This window comes from Pristiophorus japonicus, chromosome 5 (genome assembly GCF_044704955.1).
Source record: "Pristiophorus japonicus isolate sPriJap1 chromosome 5, sPriJap1.hap1, whole genome shotgun sequence".
In the NCBI taxonomy this organism is placed as follows: Eukaryota; Metazoa; Chordata; class Chondrichthyes; family Pristiophoridae; genus Pristiophorus; species Pristiophorus japonicus.
In genome coordinates this window covers 118,466,713-118,486,855 of record NC_091981.1, presented here as the reverse complement: position 1 = coordinate 118,486,855, position 20,143 = coordinate 118,466,713, and positions in this window count along the sequence as shown.

Below are 20,143 nucleotides of genomic sequence, written 5' to 3'. Positions count from 1 at the left end.
ATAGGAGCTGTAGAAGGCCATTCTGCCCTTCGAGCCTGCACCACCATTCAATATGATCATGGCTGATCCTCTATCTCAACACCATATTCCTGCTTTCTCCCCATACCCCTTGATGCCTTTTGTGTCTAGAAATCCATCTATCTCCTTCTTAAATATATTCAGTGACTTGGTCGCCACAGTTTTTTGTGGTAGAGAATTCCACAGGTTCACCAGCCTCTGAGTGAAGAAATTTCTCCTCATCCTTGGTCCTAAATTTCCTACCTCGTATTCTGAAACTGTGACTTGTTCTAGATTTCCCAGCCAGAGGAACATCCTTCCCGCATCCAGTCTGTCCAACCCTGTCAGAATTTTATATGTTTCAATGAGATCCCTTCATTCTTCTAAACTCTAGTGAATTCAGGCCTAGTCGACACAATCTCTCCTCATACGATAGTCCTGCCATCCGAGGAATCAGTCTGGTGAACCTTCGCTGCACTCCCTCTATGGCAAGTATATCCTTTCTTAGGTAAGGAGACCAAACGTGGACACAATACTCCAGGTGTGGGCTCACCAAGGCCCTGTATAACTGTAGTAAGACATCCTTGCTCCTGTACTGAAATCCTCTTGCAATGAAGGCCAACATATCATTTGCCTTCCTTACTGCTTGCTGTACCTGCATGTTTGCTTTCAATGACTGGTGTACAAGGACATCCAGGTCCCTTTGTACATCGACATTTCCCAAGCTATCACCATTTAAATAACACTTTGTCTTTATGTTTTTCCTACCACGTTATACTGCATCTGCCATGTGTTTGCCCAACCACTCAACCTATTTAAATCGCCTTGCAGCGTCTTTGCATCCTCCTCACAATTCACAATTCCACCTAGTTTTGTTTGTGTCGTCAGCAAACTTGAAAATATTACATTTGGTTCCCTCATCCAAATCATCTATATATATTGTGAATAGTTGGGGCCCAAGCACTGATCCCTGTGGTACCCCACTAGTCACTGCCCGCCACCCCGAAAAAGACCCGTTTATTCCTACTCTCTGTTTCCTGTCAGTTAACCAATTTTCAATCCATATATTACTCCCAATCCTATGTGCTTTAATTTTGCACACTAACCTCTTATGTGGGACTTTAACAAAGGCCATCTAAAAATCCAAATACACTACATCCACTAGTTCTCCCTTATCTATTCTATCAGTTACATCCTCAAAAAACTCCAGTAGGTTTGTCAAACACGATGTTCCTTTCATAAATCCATGTTGACTTTGTCTAATCCTGTTGATATTATCTTTTATAATTGACTCTAGCATTTTCCCTACTACTGATGTTAAGCTAACCAGTCTGTAGTTCCCTGTTTTCTCTCTACCTCCTTTTTTAAATAGTGGGTTTACATTTGCCACTCTCCAATCTTCAGGAACTGTTCCATAATCTATAGAATTTTGGAAGATGACAAGCAATACATCCGCTATTTCTAGGACCACTTCCTTAAGTACTCTGGGATGCAGATTATCAGGCCCTGGGGATTTATCGGCTTTCAGTCCCATTAGTTTCTCTAGCACTATTTTCTTACTCATAATCATTTCCTTTAATTTCTCTTGCTCACTAGACCCTTGGTTTCTTAGTATTTCTGGGATGTTATTTGTGTCCTCTTCCGTGGAGACAGTTCGAAGTATTTATTTAATTGTTCTGCCATTTCCTTGTTCCCCATTATAAATTCTCCCGTTTCTGAGTGTAAAGGACCTACATTCGCCATCACTAATCTTTTTCATTTTATGTACTTATAGAAACTTTTACAGTCGGTTTTTAACTTTACGTGATTCTATGTGACTGCAGCCCCACAGCAATGTGGTTGACCTTTAACTGCCCGCTGAAATGGCCTAGCAAGCCACTCAGTTGTGTCAAACGCAACAAAAAAGCATAACAAGAATAAGACTGGATGGATACCCGGCATCGACCTAGGCATCGGATTTGGACACGACAAAGGCACACCCAGCCCAGTCGAAAGTGCAAAGTCCTCCTTACTGTGGACTGTAATATAGAGATTCCCCTAGTGGACAACTGCTCCACCTAGTGGACTACTGTAGTAATGCAACTAATGATGTATATAATAAAAGGATCATGTGATAAGGTCAAATGACAATTCTTGGAGAGCCATCTTGTGTATGTGTGTGTTTGTGATGTCGTAAAGATTAGCGGCAAATGAGGGTACGGGGCCCAGAAGTAGCACGGGCTAGCCCATACTACGATATGTTGCGTGCTAGGTCTGTGCAGCAGAGCCTGTCTCCAGTCGTCCAGGTTAACCCTTGCCACTGGATAAAGGCCTAGCTCTGTCAAGCCCACGTGATGGCTGATGTGCAATGGTCACCACACTTTAAAAAAATCCGCCCCTTTGATTGGAGTTCTGGACTGCAATATCAGGTCCTTCCTTGAAACATCTGTGAACTCGTCCACAGTGGAAGCAAGTCTTTGTGTCTTAATGCAAGGAGTATCCGCAATAAGGTGGATGAATTAACTGTGCAAATAGATGTTAACAAATATGATGTGATTGGGATTACGGAGACGTGGCTCCAGGATGATCAGGGCTGGGAACTCAACATCCAGGGGTATTCAACATTCAGGAAGGATAGAATAAAAGAAAAAGGAGGTGGGGTAGCATTGCTGGTTAAGGAGGAGATTAAGGCAATAGTTAGGAAGGACATTAGCTTGGATGATGTGGAATCTATATGGGTAGAGCTACAGAACACCAAAGGGCAAAAAACGTTAGTGGGAGTTGTGTACAGACCTCCAAACAGTAGTAGTGATGGTCGGGAGGGCATCAAACAGGAAATTAGGGGTGCATGCAATAAAGGTGCAGCAGTTATAATGGGTGACTTTAATATGCACATAGATTGGGCTAGCCAAACTGGAAGCAATACGGTGGAGGAGGATTTCCTGGAGTGCATAAGGGATGGTTTTTTAGACCAATATGTCGAGGAACCAACTAGGGGGGAGGCCATCTTAGACTGGGTGTTATGTAATGAGAGTGGATTAATTAGCAATCTCGTTGTGCGAGGCCCCTTGGGGAAGAGTGACCATAATATGGTGGAATTCTGCATTAGGATGGAGAATGAAACAGTTAATTCAGAGACCATGGTCCAGAACTTAAAGAAGGCTAACTTTGAAGGTATGAGGCGTGAATTGGCTGGGATGGATTGGCGAATGATACTTAAGGGGTTGACTGTGGATGGGCAATGGCAGACATTTAGAGACCGCATGGATGAACTACAACAATTGTACATTCCTGTCTGGCATAAAAATAAAAAAGGGAAGGTGGCTCAACCGTGGCTATCAAGGGAAATCAGGGATAGTATTAAAGCCAAGGAAGTGGCATACAAATTGGCCAGAAATAGCAGCGAACCTGGGGACTGGGAGAAATTTAGAACTCAGCAGAGGAGGACAAAGGGTTTGATTAGGGCAGGGAAAATGGAGTATGAGAAGAAGCTTGCAGGGAACATTAAGACGGATTGCAAAACTTTCTATAGATATGTAAAGAGAAAAAGGTTAGTAAAGACAAACGTAGGTCCCCTGCAGTCAGAATCAGGGGAAGTCATAACGGGGAACAAAGAAATGGCGGACCAATTGAACAAGTACTTTGGTTCGGTATTCACGAAGGAGGACACAAACAACCTTCCGGTAATAAAAGGGGTCGGGGGGTCTAGTAAGGAGGAGGAACTGAGGGAAATCCTTATTAGCCGGGAAATTGTGTTGGGGAAATTGATGGGATTGAAGGCCGATAAATCCCCAGGGCCTGATGGACTGCATCCCAGAGTACTTAAGGAGGTGGCCTTGGAAAAAGTGGATGCATTGACAGTCATTTTCCAACATTCCATTGACTCTGGATCAGTTCCTATAGAGTGGAGGGTAGCCAATGTAACCCCACTTTTTAAAAAAGGAGGGAGAGAGAAAACAGGGAATTATAGACCGGTCAGCCTGACATCAGTAGTGGGTAAAATGATGGAATCAATTATTAAGGATGTCATAGCAGTGCATTTGGAAAGAGGTGACATGATAGGTCCAAGTCAGCATGGATTTGTGAAAGGGAAATCATGCTTGACAAATCTTCTGGAATTTTTTGAGGATGTTTCCAGTAGAGTGGACAAGGGAGAACCAGTTGATGTGGTATATTTGGACTTTCAGAAGGCGTTCGACAAGGTCCCACACAAGAGATTGATGTGCAAAGTTAAAGCACATGGGATTGGGGGTAGTGTGCTGACGTGGATTGAGAACTGGTTGTCAGACAGGAAGCAAAGAGTAGGAGTAAATGGGTACTTTTCAGAATGGCAGGAAGTGACTAGTGAGGTACCGCAAGGTTCTGTGCTGGGGCCCCAGCTGTTTACATTGTACATTAATGATTTAGATGAGGGGATTAAATGTAGTATCTCCAAATTTGCGGATGACACTAAGTTGGGTGGCAGTGTGAGCTGCGAGGAGGATGCTGTGAGACTGCAGAGCGACTTGGATAGGTTAGGTGAGTGGGCAAATGCATGGCAGATGAAGTATAATGTGGATAAATGTGAGGTTATCCACTTTGGTGGTAAAAACAGAGAGACAGACTATTATCTGAATGGTGACAGATTAGGAAAAGGGGAGGTGCAAAGAGACCTGGGTGTCATGGTACATCAGTCATTGAAGGTTGGCATGCAGGTGCAGCAGGCGGTTAAGAAAGCAAATGGCATGTTGGCCTTCATAGCAAGGGGATTTGAGTACAGGGGCAGGGAGGTGTTGCTACAGTTGTACAGGGCATTGGTGAGGCCACACCTGGAGTATTGTGTACAGTTTTGGTCTCCTAACCTGAGGAAGGACATTCTTGCTATTGAGGGAGTGCAGCGAAGGTTCACCAGACTGATTCCCGGGATGGCGGGACTGACCTATCAAGAAAGACTGGATCAACTGGGCTTGTATTCACTGGAGTTCAGAAGAATGAGAGGGGACCTCATAGAAACATTTAAAATTCTGATGGGGTTAGACAGGTTAGATGCAGGAAGAATGTTCCCAATGTTGGGGAAGTCCAGAACCAGAGGTCACAGTCTAAGGATAAGGGGTAAGCCATTTAGGACCGAGATGCGGAGGAACTTCTTCACCCAGAGAGTGGTGAACCTGTGGAATTCTCTACCACAGAAAGTTGTTGAGGCCAATTCACTAAATATATTCAAAAAGGAGTTAGATGAGGTCCTTACTACTAGGGGGATCAAGGGGTATGGCGAGAAAGCAGGAATGGGGTACTGAAGTTGAATGTTCAGCCATGAACTCATTGAATGGCGGTGCAGGCTAGAAGGGCCGAATGGCCTACTCCTGCACCTATTTTCTATGTTTCTATGTTTCTATCTTCGTTCGAGGGACCGCCTATGATGATGATGATGAAAGAATATATCAATTGGCGATGATGATTGGATAATCGGATTCCCTTGCTGAAATTTGTGTTGTTGGATGATTCCTGCCAAACAACAGGGAGACTTTGAGAGGTTCTTTATTTTGCAGAACAGCTAAATATCCAAGGAAAATTTCAAGCACATTTGTTGACAATGCCAGAGTCCATATGGCCGCGCCCATGGGAATAATAGGTTACTTGCGTGAATTCCATCATGATAGAGAGACTTTCGAAGCATATGTGGAGTGGCTAGAAATGTTTTTCAGTGCAAATAGTATTGCCGAAGTCCACGATAATGCAACCATAACCAGGTGGTTTTAGAAAGGAAACGGGCTATTTTCTTGACTGACATAGGCCCCGAGGTGCATGAAACCCTGAAAAATTTTCTTGTTCCCATCAAGGCAAAGGACACACCACTGATGGAGATTCTAATTAAGTTCAAACAGCATTACAGTCCTGAGCCCTTGAAAACTGCTGAAAGTTATCGTCTTGGAATACAAAATCAATTAATTGATGAGAGTATCAGTGAGTACATTATAGCATTAAAAAAGCTATCAACTCACTGTCATTTCGGAAACTTTCAGGACCAGGCATTGCATGACCGTTTTGTTTGTGGGATGAAAAATGAAGCAATCAGAAGAAAGATGTTGACAACCCCTAACTTGACTTTTGATTTAGCTTGTCAGACTGCTATTTCGATGGATATGGCCGACCAATATTCCCGAGAATTTCATGCCATTTCCAGTCGTCAGACAACTGTGCTGAATCGCCTGCAGGTTAAAAGTAAAAGGCAGTTGGGCCCCAAGGTCTCAGCAACTGGCCAAGGTAACAATGCATTGAAGTTATGCTATCAGCCTAGGGGACAACACATTTCCTTCACATATGGACAGATTTGAGCAGAGTGTTTCTTCTGCAAGAAAAGTGGGCATCCTGTGAAGGCATGCCGACTGACGAGTAAACTGATGTTCAATGCTATAAGTAGAAATTGCCAGGGGCTGCATAGCATTGAAGAGAAGCAACAAGATGAGGAGGTTCTGGAGATACACGTTATCAGGAGCACAAGGGTATCTAACAATGATTTGCAAAGTGTCGTCATCCAAGTAGACATTGCAGGAACCAGGATACCCATGGAAATTGACACTGGTGTATCTATGAGCGTAGTACCGTAATTGCTATATCTCAACAATTTGAGTGATTTTCCACTGGAGAAATCGAAAATAGAGCTGCGAGGCTACTCAGGAGAACAAATCCCTGCGGTAGGATGTATCACCATACCAGTGAGATACAAGGATCAGTTTTAGAGTTTGCCTCTCATATTAGTGGCAGGAGACAAGCCTGCCTTAATAGGTAGAAATTGGTTGGGACCACTGAAGCTGGATTGGAATGAGATTTTTCGTATTGAAACGAGGTTTGCATTAAAAGATGATATCATCAAGCAGTATCCAAAGGTGTTCCCTGAATGGGCAAGGAAACCTCCTGATTATTACCACCGACCGCCCTCCCTCAGCTGATGAATCTGTACTCCTCTAGGTTGAACATTACTTGGAAGAAGCACTGAGGGTAGCAAAAGCATAGAATGTATTTGGGTGGGGGACTTCAATGTCCATCATCAAAAGTGGCTCGGTAGCACCACTACTGTCCAAGCTGGTCGAGACCTGAAGGGCATAGCTGACTGACTGAGCCTGCAGCAGGTGGTGAGAGAACTAGCATGAGGGAAAAACCTATTTGACCTTGTCATCACCAATCTATCTGTCACAGATGCATCTGTCCATGAAAGTATTTGTCGGAGTGACCATCACATATTCCTTGTGGAGACGATGTCCCATCTTCACACAGAAGACACTCTCTATCGTGTTATTTGGCATTACCACCCTTCTAAGTGGAATAGAGTCAGAACAGATCTAGCAGCTCAAAATTGGAAATCCATGAGGCACTGTGGGCTATCAGCAGCAGCAGAATTGTATTCCACCACAATCTGCAACTTCTTGCCCCGGCATGGTCCACACTCTACCATTGCCATCAAGTCAGGGGACCAGTCCTTGTTCAATGAAGTGTGTAGAAGAGCATGCCAGGAGCAGCACCAGATGTAGCCGAAAATTAGGTGCCAACCTGGTGAAGCTACAACACAGGACTACATACATACTAAAGAGAGGAAGCTGCATGCTATAAACAGAGCTAAGTGATCCCACAATCAATGGATCAGATCAAAGCTTTGCAGTCCAGCCACATCTAGTCCTGAATGATGGTGGACAATTAAACAACTAACGGGATGAGGAGGCTCTATGAACATCCCCATCCTCAATGATGGGGGAGCCCAGCACTTGTGTGCAAAAGACAAGGCTAAGACTTTCGTAACGATCTTCAGCTAGAAGTGTCGAATGGATGATCCTTCTTGGCCTCCTCCTGAGGTCACCACAATCACAGATGTCAGCCATCAGCCAATTCAATTCACTCCACATGATATCAAGAAATGGCTGAGCGTATGGGATACAGCAAAGGCTATGAGCCCTGACAACATCCCAGCTTCATACTGGAGATTTGTGCTCCAGAATTAGCCGCACCTCTAACCAAGCTGTTCTAGTATAGCTACAACACTGGCAACTATCCGTAAAAGTGGAATATTGTCTTGTCCACAAAAAGCAGGATGAATCCAATCCCGCCAATTACCGCCTCACCAGCCCAGGCTCAATCATCAGCAAAGTGATGGAAGGTTTCATCAACAATGCTATCAAGCGGCACTTATTCACCAATAACCTGTTCACCAATGCTCAGTTTGGGTACCGGCATGACCACTCTGTTCCAGACCTCATAACAGCCTTGGTCCAAACATGGACAAAAGAACTGAATTCCAGAGGCAAGATGAAAGTGGCTACCCTTGACATCAAAGCGGCATTTGACCAAGTGTGGCATCAAGGAGCCCTAGTAAAATGGAAGTCAATGGGAATCAGGGGAAAACTCTCCACTGGCTGGAGTCATACCTGGCATAAAGGAAGGTGGTTGTGGTTGTTAGAGGTTAATCATCTCAGCCCCAGGACATCATTGCAGGAGTTCCTCAGGGCAGTGTCCTTGGCCCAACCATCTTCAGCTGCTTCATCAATAACCTTGTCTCCATCACAAGGTCAGAAGTGAGGATGTTCACTAATGATTGCAGTGTTCAGTTCCATTTGCAACTCCTCAGACTATGAAGCAACATTCAGGCTTGGGCTGATAAGTGGCAAGGAACGTTCATAGGAACAAAGGAAAATAGGAACAGGAATAGGCCATTTAGCCCCTTGAGCCTGTTCTGCCATTCGATGAGATCATGGTTGATCTGTGACCTGACTTCATATACCCGCTTTTGGTCCCTATCCCTGAATATCTTTGGTTAACAAAAATCTATCAATCTCAGATTTAAAATTAAGAATTGACCTAGCATCAATTGCCATTTGCAGAAGAGAGTTCCAAATTTCTACCACCCTTTGTATGCAGAAGTTGTTATATATGTGGACTTGTATTTACTCTGTACAGCCACCAGAGGGCTCATTCCCCAGAGTCCCCAAGGAATCCCATAATCCCTTGAGAGCACAGGTATTTAAGAAGGCTTCACAGGTTGGAGAGGCACTTTGGAGACCTGCAATAAAAGACTAAGGTCACACTTTACTTTGAGCTCACAGTGTTCAGTCTGACTCTTTCTCCATACACAACAACTGGCGACGAGATACAGATAGCGAACCCAAAGATGCAGAGAACAGCGGGCATCCTGGAGAAATTTTTGGAGGGAGATGATTGGGAAACTTTTGTGGAGCGACTCGACCAATACTTCGTGGCCAACGAGCTAGATGGCGAAGAGAGCACTGCCAAACGTAGAGCGATCCTCCTCACAGTCTGTGGGGCACCAACGTATGGCCTCATGAAGAATCTGCTCACTCCACGGAGAAATCGTATGACGATTTGTGCACACTGGTTCGAGAGCATTTGAATCTGAAGGAAAGCGTTCTGATGGTGAGGTACCGGTTCTACACCTCCAAAAGGTTTGACGGCCAGGAAGTGGCGAGTTATGTTGCCGAGCTAAGATGCCTTACAGGGCATTGTGAATTTGAAGGACATTTGGAGCACATGCTCAGAGACCTTTTCGTACTTGGCATTGGCCACAAAACCATACTTCGCAAACTTTTGACTGTAGAGACCCCAACCTTGAGTTAGGCCATGGCGATAACCCAGGCGTTCATTGCCACCAGTGACAATATGAAGCAAATCTCTCAGCACACAAGTGCTGCTACAAGTACTGTGAACAAAATGATGTTGTTTTCGAATCGTAACGTACAGGGCAGGCCCCACTTGCCTGCAGCTGCACGTCCTCAGATGTCTCAGAATCCACCATCAAGGCTGATGAATGCAAGGCTATTAACACCTTGTTGGCGCTGCGGGGGTGATCATCGTTTCCATTCATGCCGCTTCAAAGGATATGTTTGCAAGGGCTGTGGGACACCTCCAACGAGTGTGCAGGCGAGCTGCTAAGCCTGTTAAACCTGTAAACCACCATGTTTTAGAGGAGGACAGATCCACGGAGGATCACTATGAACCAGAGCCTCAGATAGAGGAGGCAGAGGTACATGCGGTGCACACATTCACCACAAATTGTCCCCCGATAATGCTGAATGTTGAACTAAATGGACTCCCGATGTCAATGGAGCTGGACATGGGTGCGAGCCAGTCCATCATGGGCAAAAAGACTTTCGACTGTGGTGCAACAAGGCCTCAAGGCCAGTCTTAACTCCAGTTCGCACGAGACTAAAAACTTACACGAAAGAATTGATTCCTATAATCGGCAGTGCTACCATAAAGGTCTCCTATGATGGAGCGGTGCACAAGCTACCACTCTGGGTGGTAACAGGCGATGGTCCCACGCTGCTCGGCAGGAACTGGCGGGGAAAGATATGCTTCAACTGGGACGACGTCCGAGCGCTAACGCCCACTGACGACACTTTGTGAGCCCAGGTCTTAAACAAATTTCCTTCACTGTTCGAACCAGGCATCGGAAAATTCCAAGGAGCAAAAGTGCAGATCCACCTAATTCCGGGGGTGCAACCCACCCATCACAAGGCGAGAGCAGTACCATACATGATGAGAGAAAGGGTAGAGATCGAGCTAGACCGGCTGCAAAGAGAGAGCATCATTTCACCGATCGAGTTCAGTGAGTGGGCCAGTTCTATTGTTTCAGTCCTCAAGGGAGATGGCACCGTCAGAATCTGTGGTGATTATAAAGTAACTATCAATCGCTTCTCCCTGCAGGACCAATACCCACTACCAAAAGCCAACGACCTCTTTGCAACGCTGGCAAGAGGAAAGACGTTTACGAAGCTGGATCTGACTTCAGCCTACATGATGCAGGAACTGGAGGAATCATCGAAGGTCCTCACCTGCATCAACACGCACAAAGGTCTTTTTGTTTATAACAGATGCCCGTTTGGAATCCGATCTGCAGCGGCGATATTGCAGAGAAACATGGAAAGTTTACTGATGTCGGTCCCGCAAACTGTGGTCTTCCAGGACGACATCTTGGTCACAGGTTGGAACATATTCGGAACACCTGCAGAACCTGGAGGAGGTTCTTAGTCGACTCAACCATGTGGGGCTCAGGATAAAACGCTCGAAGTGCGTTTTCCTGGCGCCTGAAGTGGAGCTCCTGGGAAGGAGGTTTGCGGCGGACAGCATCAGGCCCACCAACGCGAAGACGGAGGCAATCGAGTACGCACCGAGGCCACAGAACGTGACGGAGCTGCGGTCGTTTCTGGGACTCTTGAACTACTTTGGCAACCTCATACCGGGTCTCAGCACCCTGCTAGAACCATTACATGACTTACTACGAAAAGGAAGCGTTAGCGTGTGTCTATGGGGTAAAGAAAATGCATCAATATGTGTTTGGGCTAAATTTTGAATTGGAAACTGACCATAAGCCACTTATATCCCTGTTCTCCGAGAGTAAGGGGATAAATACCAACGCATCGGCCCGCATCCAGAGATGGGCGCTCACATTATCCGCATACAACTACCCCATCTGCCACAGGCCAGGCACAGAAAACTGCGCCGATGCTCTCAGTAGGCTGCCATTGCCCACCACGGGAGTGGAAATGGCGCAGCCCGCAGATCTAGCCATGGGTATGGAAGCATTTGAGAGTGAGCAATCACCTGTCACTGCCCGGCAGATCAAAACCTGGATGAGCCAGGACCCCTTATTATCTCTAGTCAAAAGCTGTGTGCTTCACGGGAGCTGGTCCAGTGTCCCAGTGGAAATGCAGGAAGAGATAAAGCCATTCCAGCAGCGCAAAGATTAAATGTCTATATTGGAAGACTGCCTTCTGTGGGGCAATCGAGTAGTGGTCCCCAAGAAGGGCAGAGACATCTTCATCAATGACCTCCACAGTACCCACCCAGGCATCGTAATGATGAAAGCGATAGCCAGATCCCACGTGTGGTGGCCTGGTATCGACGCGGACTTAGAGTCCTGCGTTCACAGATGTAATACATGCTCGCAGTTAAGCAATGTACCCAGGGAGGCGCCGCTAAGTTTATGGTCTTGGCCCTGCAAACCGTAGTCTAGGGTACATGTCGACTATGCAGGCCCGTTCTTGGGTAAAATGTTCCTTGTGGTTGTAGACGTCCAAGTGGATTGAATGTGAGATAATGTCGGCTAGCACATCCGCTGCCACCACTGAAAGCCTGCAGGCCATGTTTGCCACACACGGATTACCTGATGTCCTGGTGAGCGACAATGGGTCATGTTTTACCAATGCTGAGTTCAAAGAATTCATGACCCGTAATGGGATCAAACATGTCACATCTGCCCCGTTTAAACCAGCGTCCAATGGTCAGGCAGAGAGAGCAGTGCAAACCATCAAGCAAGGATTGAAGAGGGTAACTGAAGGCTCACTGCAGACTTGCCTATCCCGAGTCCTGCTTAGCTGCCGCATGAGACCACACTCACTCACTGGGATCCCACCTGCTGAACTGCTCATGAAAAGAGCACTTGAGACAAGGCTCTCATTAGTTCACCCTGATCTACATGAACAGGTAGAGAGCAGGCGGCTTCAACAAAGTGCATACCATGATAGCGCTAATGTGTCACGCAAGATTGAAGTCAATGATCCTGTCGTTGTATTAAATTATGGACAAGGTCCCAAGTGGCTTCCCGGCACCGTCGTGGCCAAAGAGGGGAGCAGGGTGTTTTGGGTCAAACTTTCAAATGGACTCATTCACAGGAAACACTTGGACCAAATCAAACTCAGATTCACGGACTAACCTGAGCAACCCACCTTGGACCCTACCTTTTTTGACCCCCCCAACACGACACCACGGTTGACCACGAAGCAGAACCTATCATCAGCACCCCTGCAGGGCCCAACACACCAGGCAGCCAGCAAGGCCAGCTGCACAGCAGCCCATCGAGGGCCCAACAACACAAACTTTCACACCGAGACAATCAACCAGAGTAAGAAGGGCCTCAGATCGACTCACATTGTAAATAGTTACACTATTGACTTTGGGGAGAAATGTTGTTATATTTGTGGACTTGTATTTACTCTGTACAACCACCAGAGGGCTCATTCCCCGGAGTCCCAAGGGATCCCATAATCCCTTGGGAGCATAGGTATTTTAGGAGGCTTCACAGGTTGGAGAGGCACTCTGGAGACCTGCAATAAAAGACTAAGGTCACACTTTACTTTGAGCTCACAGTGTTCAGTCTGACTCTTTCTCTATACACAACAGAAGTGATTATGAATTTCACTACTGAAAGGTCTGACTCTAATTTTTAGACGATGTCCCCTAGTCCTAGACTCCCCAACCACCGGAAATAGTTTCTCCCTATCCACCCCTACTGTTCCCTTTAATAGCTTGAAAACTTCGATCAAATCACCACATGGGCTGGATTTTTGTTTAATTTACGCCCCATTTAACGCCACGGTGAGGTGCAAAAATGAATTTTTGGGGCGTTAAACGAGGAGATTTTGCCCCTAGGCGGAACTTTTGGCAATGGTTTTGCGGCGGTGCTAAAACTTACCGCCCTGCCGCTGTCCTGATAGTTGGGAAGACGTAATTCATCGTGCATCGCTGCGCTAGAGTCCCGGGTGGAACTTTAGAGCATTTTGCCCGATTTAGCGTCCGCCCGAGGACCCGCCCTGAAAAAACAAAAGGACCCAGGGTGCACCAGGCTCTAACGGCACCATGTTGAAAACGGAAGAGAAAGTCACAGTTGTGAGTGAATAAAAGGATCGGGAGAAGACCGCTACGTTACTGCATACTTTTTATTGTGAAGTTTTATGTGAGTTTCTAGTTTGTTTCATAAAGGACATTTAAGGACATTTTAAAAGATGGGGGCCATGCTAGGTCAGGAACCGTTCATCCTGCCTGCTATTGCCATACGGCTTCAAGCTGGAAGAAGGTTTATTGTTAATCATTTGCAATGTAATTGAAGAGGTCGCAGACGTATGGGGAGGAGGCCTTACCTCCCAAGAGTTTACAGGCAGCATTGCTCATACCTATAGCTCTCTGAGGCACAGTGCATTAGAAGGCTGCACTTCCGAAAAGAGGTGGTCACAGAGATATGCCAGCTCCTACAGGCAGACCTACAGCCTACCAGCAGCAACAGGATTGCACTGTCCGTCGAGGTGAAGGTGACTGTGGCAATTGCGTTCTATGCCTCCGGCTCCTTCCAGGCATCAGCAGTGGACATATGCTCCATCTCGCAGCAAGCAAAACATTGCTGCATTTGCCAGGTGACTACTGCACTGTACACGTGCAGAATGGACTTCATAAAGTTCCCAATGACCAGGGAGACCCAAAATGAGAGTGCTATAGGTTTTGGACGATTTGCTGGCTTCCTCAAAGTTCAGGGTGCCGTTGACTGTACATCATCATCATAGGCGGTCTCTTGAACGGGGATGACTTGCTTCCACGAGTTCACAGGTGTTTCGATGAAGGACCCGATGTTCCGGTCCTGAACTCCAATTGAGGGGGTGGAAGATGCCTGTGCGTGAATTTTTTTTAACGTGTGGTGACCGTTGCACACCAGCCACCACACGGGCTTGACAGAGCTAGGTCTTGGTCCAGTGGCAAGGATTAACCAAGACGACTGGAGACCTGCTCTGCTGCATGGACCTAGCGCGCACCTATATCGCAGTGTGGGCTGGCCCGTGCTGCCTCTGGGCCCTTGGCCCTTCTGGGCCCCGTACCCTCATCTGTCACACCTCCACCACAATCTCTTGCCGTTCATCCGCCCCGACCTTCCCACTCCTCTGTATCTGGGCCTTCCCGCTGTTCCTGCCCAGTACTACTTCTTTAGTGATAGTGATTGTATTAAGTTCCTCTCTCCTTATAGCCCCTTGATTATCCACTATTGGGATGTTTTTAGTGTCTTCTAGCATTTCCCTGTTCCCCGTTATTAATTCCCCAGTCTCATCTTCTAGGGGACCAACATTTACTTTAGCCACTTTTTTCCTTTTTATGTACCTGTAGAAGCTCTTACTTTCTGTTTTTATATTTCGTGCTAGTTTGCATTCATAATCTATCTTCCCTCTCTTTATTATTTTTTTAGTCATTCTTTGCTGGTTTTTAAAGGCTTCCCAATCCTCTGGCCTCCCACTAGTCTTGGCCACTTTATATGCCCTTGTTTTCAATTTGATACCACCCCTTATTTCCTTAGTTAGCCACGGATGGTTATCCCTTTTCTTACAGTCTTTCCCTCTCCTTTTTGTTGAGAGTTATGAAATATCTCCTTAAATATCTGCCACTGCTCATCAACCATCCCACAATTTAATTATTTTCCCAATCCACTATAGCTAACTCTGCCTTCATATCTTTGTAGTCTCCTTTATTTAAGTTTAGGACACTGGTTTGAGATCCAACTTTCTCAGTCTCCAACTGAATTTGAAATTCAACCATGCTATGGTCACTCATTCCTAGAGGATCCTTTACTAGGAGATCGTTAATAATCCTGTCTCATTACACAGTACCAGATCTAAGATAGCCTGCTCCCTGGTTGGTTCTGCAATGTACTGTTCAAGGAAACTATCCCGGATACACTCGATGAACTCTCCTTCAAGGCTACCCTGGCCAACTTGCTTTGTCCAATCAATATGAAGGTTAAAATCGCCCATGGTTATTGACATTCATTTTTTACAAGACTCCATTATTGCTTGATTTATACGCATATCACCGTCCGAGCACCTTTACAGAATGCAAAGGTTTTCCGAAACCAAAAGGGATTCCACTCCCTGAACATACAGATTGTCTGCGACCATAGTCAGCGCATCATGACAGTCAATGCCCAATATCCAGGGAGCATCCATGATGCTTTCATCTTGCGTGAGAGCAGTGTCTCACGCATGTTCCAGAATCAACCACAAGGCCAGAGCTGGAAACTCGGGCACAAAGGTCACGGCCTTGCCACCTGGCTCATGACCCCCCTCCGGCACCCTCAGACAGAAGCCGAGCATCGCTATAAAGAGAGCCATGCAGCCACATGCAACATCGTCGAACAGACAACAGGAGTGCTCAAGCAGCACTTCCGATGCCTGGACCACTCTGGAGGCTGCCTACAATACTCCCCTCAGCAGGTCTCTGAGTTAATTGTGGTGTGCTGCATGTTACACAACTTAGTTATCACGAGGGGGACAGGAATTGCCAAGAAGAGGAGCCTGGCGAGGAACCCATGCCACCACCACCACCACCACCACCACCACCACCACCACCACAGGGGAGGCACTGTGGAGATTTCGCCCCTGCAAAAACCTTACTTTGGCAGCTCATAATTGAATGCTTTGCTTGGTGAACGCCACGTTTGAGCGTTGCCTGGCCACTCTATCTCACCATGTTGACTATTCCCCCTCTTATTCTGCAAATGAAACACTACGCAGAAATGATCATGGTAAACAAAAAATGTATTGAACATTGTAACTTTGTAAACATTTTAACCTTCATTGTGAGACATAAATAAAATAATGAGCTGCATCCAGCAGTGTGATAATTCAATAACATTATCAGAACATAATCCAGCAGTGTGATACTGTAACATATTGGCCTGGAAATCCCGGCCTCCCCGGGTCTGTATCAAGTTTCTACGGACCCGGGAAGACATTAGAAAAGACGGTTTTCAATGCGCTGGAGCTTGACAGATGATCCGCAGATTGGGAGCGAGGACATTTGCAAGGGCAAAATTGCAGGATTTACCCATATCTTGCCCAGCAAATGTCCTCAAATTTCTTGCGCCTGGAAAAGTAGGCGCATAGTCTACTTTTACAGGCACAAGTGTTTAAAAACATACATAAACATAATAAAATTAAATTAAATAAACACATTTTATTGTTAAGAACTCTGCCCACTAAGGTAAGTTTATTTTTAACCCGAATTACAAAACTTAAAAAAAAAATCAGAAAAATATTGTTTTTTCCTAAGGCATTTATTAACTTTAATTTCAATTAATTTTAATTATGTGAGGTCTGTTTTTTATTTTTTATTAGTGTGTGTTTGTTTTTTTTCCCATTGATAGCAATGAGAATGCGTAGATACGAAGTTCTATTGCTATTAATGGGAAAGTTGTGGAATACGTACTTGATTGGCTGAGCAGGCACATGTGACTGCATCTTCTGCATGGGAATCCTCCGGACAGGAGTGTGCTTCGCAGCGCGAGAAAAGAAGGCCTCTCCACCGGAATCCAGGGCGCCTCCGAGACCATCAGGTAGATTCGTAAAAATTCTCCGGTCGTAGGCAATTGCATCCGGCATCAAGAACATAACCCAGCAGTGTGATACTGTAACATAATATACGATACAAAACATCAATTCCTGCCCCACTATTCTTTCCCACTGTCCTTTGCCCCCTTTCCATTCATTCCCCTCCCTTGCCAGCTGCTCCTAATCAAAGTGGCAACAAGGCGTGCAGTAAGGCTGCCAGAGCGCTGCTGTGTTAGGGGGAGAGACAATGCAGATGGCGTCTGAGGACGGACTAGACCAGCTCGTGGCCTGGAAGGCCTGGCTTCTGACTGGCTAGCCTCTTCATCGGCATCGGCAGTCACAGGTGGTTTGGGTGACAACCGTCGCTGATGCTTGGTTGGCGACTGAGTGGGGGGAGATGGAATGTTGTCATCATGATGAATGACATCACCTCCCATATCCCTAGAGCCATTCAGTCGCCGACGGGGCTAGCCCCTAGCCACCGGAGCACGATGTAAATGAACACTTTGCTGGCCTGCTTCGGAACCGTCTCTTCCCCGTGTGACAGTGGGGAACACAGAAAGTATGGAAGCAGGCATGGATTGCATCACCTGCCCAAGCTGAAGCAGAGCTTGTGCCTGTGATGCGCCATACTCTGTAAGGGCTCGCGGCACACTTTCCGGGACTCCAGTGTCACTACTGGAGGCCACCAGCCTCGTGTGGGCATTGACGCCTCGCTGGTATCACGGCTTGCACTGACAATCTGCGACCCTACCTCCGTAATTGTCGCTTCCAGACTGTCAATGCTCGGGGGAATCCTACCCAAGACATCAAGGAGCTGATGGCTGATTTGGATGCTCTCCCTGGACATTCCCACCATGTCCAGTTCCACGTCTGCCTGTCTGTCAGCAGACCGACTTTGCCGACTCACCCTCCGGAGAGATGGCCTGCGGGATTCAACCCCAGCACTGCGTTGCTGCACATCACTGGTACCAGGAGCCTGGTAATCCTCGAACCCTGAGAACGTCACGTCGTCTTCAGAGGACCTGAGTGCCAATGGTGGAGCAGGGGATCGTAGGATGCTGCGCCGGAATTGGCTCATCTGTATCCTCCTCTTCCTCCTCCTCCAGATGATGGCCTGACGTGGAGTGATCCCTCGAGAGATGCGGCGCCTGTGACTGGTCACCTGGAAGTAGAAAGCAACAGACGAGTGGTTAGCAGCAGGGAAGGGAGCAGGGTGACATGAGGAAGATTCCACAGGCTCATTTGAAGGACCGCCGCTACTCCATTATATCTAATCCAGAGGCACTGCAGGACATTGCCCCAACATATCCCAGGGAGTTTGCAGGACTTACCCTCAATATTCGAGTGGGGTCAGCGCCCCCAGTGGCAGTTGCCCGACCAGTGACGCCGATGAGGACTGCTACTCTCTCCTCGATGTCTGTGAGTGACAGGGTCTGAGGCACCTGTCCACACCTGTTCGCAATGATTATGAGACTTCTTTACTTACAAAGATGAAAATGGGAATGGTTACTCGAGGGTTCATCTTCTCTTGTGGCAGATAGCCACCAAAGCACTTAATCCATACTGTCTGAATGTAATAGTGTCCTCTGTTTAATGGCCTTGGAAGTTGCACGTGGTTCATCAGGAGGACATCGAAGTGGAGAGCCATCTTATGAGATCTCAGAAAGCAATCTTAATAATGTGTAAAGATCATTCATGGCAGACAGGGTGCCGAACTAAGTCTACCAATGTGTCATGCATTTTAGGAGCCAACCCACAGAGTGTTGAGAGGCACCAACAGCGTGAGAACAAAGTGTGTCAGATTTATCCTTGAAGTAATGAATGAGTGCATGAATTAAAATGGTACTCACTCTGATGACCCTGGTGAGATCGTTGAATTTCTTTCGGCACTGTGTGCCAGTCCTGACCACAGTGTCCGAGGCAGAGACCTCCTCAGCTATTTCTCTCCAAATTCTCTTAGAAATGGAGAGCAGTGGTCTAGAACCACCCCAAAGATGCAACTCCCTCCATCTCTGTTCCACAGTCCCCAGTAAAGCTTCATTAGCCTCGTGCCTGAAGCCCCTGGCACACTGTCTTCCCTTGTCCTCCTCCATCATCAAATTCAAAATCAGAAATGGCTGATTCAGCTCGGTTGTACTGCGCATGCACATGCAGGAAGTGGGAGTGCCCTGTAATAGCGTCTGCGAAGGTGGAAGCGCGGGGAAAAAAAAGAGCATGCACAAAATGGCAGATTGCGTCAACGCCGGAACTTTCAGCTCCGGCGCACAAAGTCTATGGTGCTGCGCCAGAATTAACGCTAACGCTGCTCGTGAACTTTAATTCGACGAAAGTTCCTCGCTCTGGCGCTCACGTTATCCTGGCACTAATTTTTTTCGCTCTGTCGCGAATTGCGCCCAGAAACAGGCAAAAACGCAAATAGCCGAAAATCCAGCCCCTTAACTTTCAAAGTTCCAGGGAATACAACTCTTGTTTGTGTAATCTCTCCTCGTAATTTAACCCCTGGAGTCTGAGTATCATTCTGGTAAACCTTTTATGTACCTGGACTCCCAAGTTTCTTTGGACCTCCACTGTTTTTAGTTATTCACCATTTAGAAAGTATGCTGCTCTATCCTTTTCAGGTCCAAAGTGGATGATCTCATATTTCCCTGCACTGAAATCCATTTGCCCATTTACTTAATCTATCAATATCTCTCTGCTTTCACCTACATTGCCTACAATGCCACCTATCTTTGTGTCATCAGCAAATTTGGATACGTGGCTTACTATGCCATCATCTAAGTTATTAATAAATATGGTGAATAGTTGAGGCCACAATATAGATCCCCACAGGACACCACTAATTTGAGTACCTGCCCATTATCCCTACTCTCTGTCTCCTGCCACTCAGCCAATTTCCTAACCAGGTCAATAATTTGCCTTCAATTTCCTGGGCTTCAATCTTAGTTAACAGTCACTTATGAGGGACTTTATCAAATGCCTTCTGGAATTCATTATAAATAACATCCATAGGTATTCGCCTGACCACTACTTTAGTCACC